This window comes from Mercenaria mercenaria, chromosome 1 (genome assembly GCF_021730395.1).
Source record: "Mercenaria mercenaria strain notata chromosome 1, MADL_Memer_1, whole genome shotgun sequence".
In the NCBI taxonomy this organism is placed as follows: domain Eukaryota; kingdom Metazoa; phylum Mollusca; class Bivalvia; order Venerida; family Veneridae; genus Mercenaria; species Mercenaria mercenaria.
This window is the reverse complement of record NC_069361.1, coordinates 118,308,650-118,315,683: the sequence shown is the minus strand read 5'-3', so window position 1 is coordinate 118,315,683 and position 7,034 is coordinate 118,308,650. Positions and strand designations below refer to the sequence as shown.

The 7,034-nt window shown below is 34.8% G+C and overlaps 1 pseudogene; it reads right to left on the bottom strand.

Annotated features, from left to right (window-relative positions):
- Window positions 1-507: 507 nt before the first annotated feature.
- Window positions 508-1,520, bottom strand: LOC128551361 (uncharacterized; annotated as a pseudogene).
- Window positions 1,521-7,034: the final 5,514 nt, after the last annotated feature.

Below are 7,034 nucleotides of genomic sequence, written 5' to 3'. Positions count from 1 at the left end.
GTCAAATAATGAAAAAACGTTGTGACCTCTCTAGAGGCCATATTTTTCATGGGATCTGTATGAAAGTTGGTCTGAATGTTTATCTTGATGATATCTAGGTCAAGTTTGAAACTGGGTCAACTGCGATCAAAAACTAGGTCAGCTGGTCTAAAAATAGAAAAACCTTGTGACCTCTCTAGAGGCCATACCCTTGAATGGATCTTCATGAAAATTGGTCAGAATGTTCACCTTGATGATATCTAGATCAAGTTTGAAACTGGGTCGCGTGCCTTAAAAAACTAGGTCAATAGGTCAAATAATAGAAAAACCTTGTGACCTCTCTAGAGACCATATTTTTCAATGGATCTTCATGAAAATTGGTCAGAATTTTTATCTTTATAATATCTAGGTCAAGTTCAAAACTGGGTCACATGAGCTCAAAAACTAGGTCACTATGTCAAATAATAGAAAAAATGACGTCATACTCAAAACTGGATCATGTGGGAAGAGGTGAGCGATTCAGGACCATCATGGTCCTCTTGTTTCAAGTGTTCGTAGCCGATGGACCAGGCACTTGTAGTGTTCGAAATATATTTTTTTGTCCTGCTTGTAATCATTGATAGCCTTTGCTACTTGTGTGCTTGCATCTATAGTTATGGATTGTATTTTTACTAGTCCAGATTGTGTTATTTTGTCGAGGCTTTCGTGTAGGAGTGATACTCACTGGAAGAAATTGAGGCCTCTGATTGGTAGTTTTTTGTGCAGTTACTTGTATGATTGCAATTCTTTTTTCTGCAGTGCTTGTTAGCAATGGCAGTAGCTATAGGTAGAGATCTAGATGTTGAGTGGTCATTTGTGACTCCGAAGCTTTGTTGTGCAGCCTCGAAGCCTCCACGAGGTCTTCGTGAAAATGAGACATTGAATTGAATGTTGACGCCATTGTTTGTTCCGGCAGTTTCAGACACACGCTTTACGTACCTTTGATTTTCTAACATTGCTTGTTCATTCAATGCAGTCACTTTCTCACTTAATTTGTTCATCTTTTTTGAAGGCATGGCTTACTTGATGGTTTTGTATTCAGACAAGACGTAACTAATGACAAATCCTCAATGCCAACTTTCGATTTCATCACAGGCAAAAGTAACATGTCATTCAGTGCCCCTGAAGTTGGACCTCTTGAAGTTGTTATTGTATCTGACATTTCAAGTGTTGGTGTTTTAAACTTGCAGGTACTACATACAGCTGACAGCATTACTGTTAATCCTTTCTTTTATTAATTTTTACAGAAATAGAAGTACAGCTACACTTATGGACCAGCTGAATAAGCTGTTTAACTTTTCAATGTTAACAATAATGTTTTCATCTATGTCACCATTTAGAATTTTGTTCTGCTTTGTTTCAGATTGAGGTCTTAGCCTGTACGGAAGTGTATTTACAGTTGTAGTATCCGGGTTTTCATTTTCGGAAACATAAAGAACATCCCTTGCTTCAGTAGTGTTCACTTGCTGCAGTCGAAGGTCTGGAGTGTCAGTCATTTCAACATTCATAATAGGTAAATTTTGCTTCTGCTTTCCTACATTGCCACTTTTAAACTGAGTCCTACATTTTCCGTGAGAATGCTTGTAGCTGTGTTTCCTTTTCAAGGTATTTCCTTTAAAAAAAACTGTAGATTAATCCAGATTTTTACAGTAATTTCAATACACTATTTCACAGTGGAGTCTAAATCCTAAGTGATTCTACCAAAAGACAAAGTTGCTGCATTTGGAGTGGCTTATCACTGGGTTATTGTTACAAAACCTGAAAGCAGAGTTGGCTTATCAGGGTCTTTGGTCTCGGATTACATTATTAATGAGGTTCTTGACACTCTCTGGACTGTTTGTCTTTGGACATTGTGCTAATTTTCAAACAAGATCAGATGGATTACTTCCCTTTAAATACAAGGTAATTTTTTCAGTCTCTCTTACAGCAGCTTTAGGTTATCTTTACATTTATAAGGTGCTAGTTAAAGAGTTGCTACCTCATTTAGGCATGTGTAGGCATATAGTTGACATATTGCTGAAGGGAAACAGTCAGTTGTCGTAACCAGAAGTGACGAAAACCGCTCAAAAAGCTGAAAATTTTAGCCAAGTTGCATACATATTTCGTTGTTTTTCCAGAATGGTAAGTGTCCTGTGCATTTAAATGTCATTTTCAGACTTTCTACTCATACAGAAGGAAGAATCAAGGGGTCACAAATATCCTGGATAAGATGTAGAAGAAAGGGAAGCTTTCAAACAGGTATACTGTTAGTAGATGTTTATGGCTAAATCTTGCTTGGAATTTCCCAAGATTATCATGTTGATAAAATGCATAATGCACAGAGAAAACTCAACACCAGGTTTGTTTTTATAGTTATTTTTATTACATGACAGTAGTATGGCTTGAATATGGTAGAATAATGGTTATCAGGCAAGATTTATATATTATCTCTTTAAGGAGGCAGTAAACAGTTTCTAGCCTTGCAGTCGAATTGGCCAGGGTCAAAATCAGGAATATAAGGTAAGTTAGAAAATTGGGTAGATTATTGGTCATGTAAATAATAATGAATGAAAGTTTTCTGTAAATCATTAGAATCAGAGGACATTGAAAATTAATTGTTCAGCCAGTCAATGATGTATAGTGAGTACCTCCTGAGAAATGGCGGTGAATGCGAAACTATGTCTTTTTTCAGCTAGTCAGGAAAACAGACGCTCATTTAACAGGGGCCTCAGTAGATTGTAAATAGCTCAGAAACGGTATGGATGGCACATACTTCCGAATACATTTTCAGATTCTGGTGTGTCTTGGAATTCTAGAGCAGTAAACTAAATGATTCTATCATTTGCAGGGAAGTTCTTGTGGATTTTTGAAGTTTGGCAATTTTGTGTGTTTTTATCACCAGATTTCGTGGCCATTTTCAACAGAGGTCCAGCCTTAGTTATACCCAAGATGACAGATGGAAATTTGTTTGACTATGTTTTGAGTGAAATCAGTCATTGTGAATCCAAAAATGTATGTTTTCTTTTTCAGGTGTGCTTCAATACAGTTACAGACTGGTTTGGTTATTCAGGGCGTCACGACTTGTTTTGGGACTGCGAAAAAACTGTTTATTGCCACCAAAAGCAAAGTCTGTTCACGATTCTATTTACACCCTATGTTGTATGTAATTTTCCGTAATTCCTTCAAAAAAGCTGACAATCAGCGTATTTTTTATGATAAGTAACATCAAAATGCAAGGAACTAACTCTGGTTAACCCTATTGCATCAAGTAAACAAAGTAAAAAACACTTTCAGATGACATTCCGAAAGTGTACCAGTATCCGGATAGTTCATTTTGGATATTTTTTTTGTACAGAGTTTTATAGCACTTTTCTGTTAATGCAATATTGACAAAAGACCTAATCAATGTAAAATGAATTTTGTTAAATATTAGTTTACAATGTGACCTGAAACAGACCTTTTCATTATGTTGTAACATGTTGCATGGTATCAAGCTTATATACATATATTAAGGCGTCCACTATTTCAAGTTGACATCCTTGGTGACATTTTTAAGAAAAAGGCTTGAATGTTATGACCAGAAGTACAAAGTAATGTAAAAACCCATTTGTAAACACTGTTACTGGTTTTTGGAAGATATCATTTACCACTTTATTCTTTGATAAGTGTGCAATAATCATAAGTGTTATGAATACATTACTTTAAACATCTGGAAACGCAATTACGGTAACTTTCCTGTTAAAAACAGCACTCTGCTCCTTTTTTGGCAGCCCCCTGCCCCTTTTTGACAGCACCCTGCCCTTTTTGAGCTCTAGAAATAACACTAAGTAATGTTTAAAAAATTACATTAACTTGATACAATCTTAAAGTTAACATTGTTTTGCACTGTGTTAGAACTTTTACCGTGTAATTTTAAAAAAAAAAAAAATTGTATAATTTATGGTATTTCCTCAAGCTCAAATAGGGACAGATTTCAAAGTGATAACCACTGTACAAAATGTTCGCAGAGAATTCATTATACCAATAACTTTGATAAAAGAAACCTACTAGAAGTATTGGTAAACAATTATAAAATGCATATACAAATGCATATATAATTATAAAACTTTCGAGAATATTTTTTTTAGGGAGCCTTAAGTAAAAGGTTTTAATCAGACAGAACTTAGCTCCAACACTGAAACTTACGGCTGAGGCCTATGAGACTGTTTTAAATTTTGCTTTCTACATTCAAAAATAACCATGTGGCAGAAGTAAAGCCTACCTACATTTCTTCCACAATATGTAAACTAAAGAGTAAATGAGTAAAAGCAAAATAGAGAACTTTTTACTGCATATTACTTAGTATTTTCAAAGATGTCTAACCCTGCACCCTTCCATATCAGAAGTAAGATTCACTTTAAACAGCAAGAAATTGCTTATCAAATGAAAAATTTCCACTTTTGTACAATCAGTAATAAATCTTGAAAAAAAGTTTAACTTAGTAGAAAAAAAAAAGAAAAAGAAAAAAAGTTTGGTCCTAGTGCGGCTTAAACCTACACCCTCCTGAAAAATTAAAGTAGGTTTATGGTAGGAATTAAATACTCTTTAAAAGGAGGTACACTATTATAGGTCCATTATTTTAAGTTTTTTTGAAAGACAAAACAGATTTTACAATTGAAGGGAGGTAACTCAATTTTTAAAAAGAACACTTAAAAGCCCTTAGTGAATGGAATTTTAAATTGAGGAATTAGTTTCAAGCAAGGCTAAAGTGACGTAAAATTTTAAGATAAAAAAATTTAAGGTCATATTTCTTGTTCAGTCTAAATATTTTATTTACACATGCATGGATTCACTTTCAACAAACTTTGCATAAAATTTTACTATAATAAGAAAATATTTTGACCCTAATTTTAAGGTACATGTACGAGATTTAAGGTAATTATTAAATTGTTTAGTGGCTCCTTATAATTATATGCATATAATATTTCTATGTTTTTTATAAACATTTTGAAAAATCTCTCTTTTTGTAGTGTGAAGCAACAGTCAAGCAGAATGGTTACAGACTATTAATTCAGAACTGAAGAGATGCAGGTATTTGTTCTACATGCTGTATGAGGAAACTATTGTGGAATTTTGGATTTCATGGCAGTCATAGAAGTATTTAATAAACAACCAGATAATTTATATTAAGAATCATTTACCACTTACAAGCTGCATTTAGAGTTACAGAATAGCTGAACAGATACTATTAGTTAAAAACAAACAAACTGATCTTTCATTCATAAAACAAATTTTACAGTTGAAGGGAGCCAACTCAGTTTTAAAAAACAACACTAAAATGCCATTGCTTTCACAGAAATTGTCACATTTCAGAATGTAATCAGTTTTATAGTTTTGGATTGAGTATGAACTACATTGGCATTTTAGAATAGATAGATGTTTTAGTAATTTCTATAAATGCAACATTGTATTTTCATAACCAATTAACTGCTACCATACCATATATTTATTCAGGTCTATAGGACTGTGATGTGTGTACCAGTCTATCAGGCTATCCCATTCTTTCCAGTCAACAAATTGGCAATGGCTACATGGATTCTCGAGTAACTTGGCATTACTTTTCACAGTAATAAAGACAGATTGCAAAAGCTTTTAGGTAATTATACCCCCACAAACGAAGTTTTGGGGGGTATATAGGAGTGAGCTTGTCGGTCGGTCGGCCAGCTTGTTGGTTTTCATGGTTTCCGTAATAAAACGCAATAACCTATGAAAGGCCTCACAGATTTAAATAATTTTTAATACACAGGTGTAACATCATAAAATGCAGGTCAGGTTTGACTTTGAGGTCAGTAGGTCAAAGGTCAAGGTCACAATGATCCGGAACAGTTAAATGGTTTCCGGATAATAATTTGAGAACACTTTGGCCTAGGATTATAAATTTTGGACACAGATGTAACATCATAAAATACAGGTCAAGTTTGACTTTGAGGTCAGTAGGTCAAAGGTCAAGGTTACAATGACCCAGAACAGTTAAACGGTTTCTTGATGATAACTTGAGAATGCTTGAGCATAGGATCAACAAATTTTGATACACAGGTGTAACTTCATTAAATACAGGTCGAGTACAACTTTGAGGTCAGTAGGTCAAAGGTCAAGGTCACAGTGACCCGGAACAGTTAGACCATTTCCGGACAATAACTTGAGAACACTTGAGCCTAGGATCATGAAAGTTGATAGGAAGGTTGGTCATGACCAGCAAATGACCCCTATTGCTTTGAGGTCAGTAGGTCAAAGGGCAAGGACACAGAGACCGTAGAGTGAAACCATTCCGGGCAATAACTTTAGAACGCTTGGGCATAGGACCATGAAACTTAATATGGTGTTATCATGACCAGCAATGACACCTATTGATTTTGAGGTCAGTAGGTCAAGGTCAGGCCGCATTGACCCGTAGAGTAGAACTTTTTTTTGCAAGGTTGACAGATTTAATCATTTTGATACACAGGTGTAACATTGTCAAATATAGGACAAGTCGACTTTGACATTGACTTATTCTCTGACAAGGCTGTATGTGGGGTATAATTCGTCACTCCTGTGACAGCTCTAGTTTTCTTTTTGATTGAAGCCTTTTAAGTTCACCTGAACAAAAAGTGCTCATGGTGAGGGTTTAGGATCATTGATGTTGTCGCCACCCATCAAACAAATTTCTTTAAAGAGCATCTCCTCCTAACAACTATGCCAATTTCAACTAAACTTCACAGGATTTTCTTGGGAGATCCAATTTCGATTTCTTAAAATCTAACTCATAGCAGAATTCTAGTTGCCATAGAAACAAAGGAAAAATTTTATAATCTAGAAACCACTGACACGACTTTGAAATACTTTAACAAAAATGTTCCTTGGTTGACCTGTACCAAATTCCTTCAGATCATTTTGTTCAGTTAAAGACCTGGCCAACACAGGGTAGGGCTAGTTTTCCTAATATGGCTATATGTAAAACTTTAAAAATCTTCTTCGAAATTGCTGGCCCAATTTTAAAATAATTTCACAGCAATTTT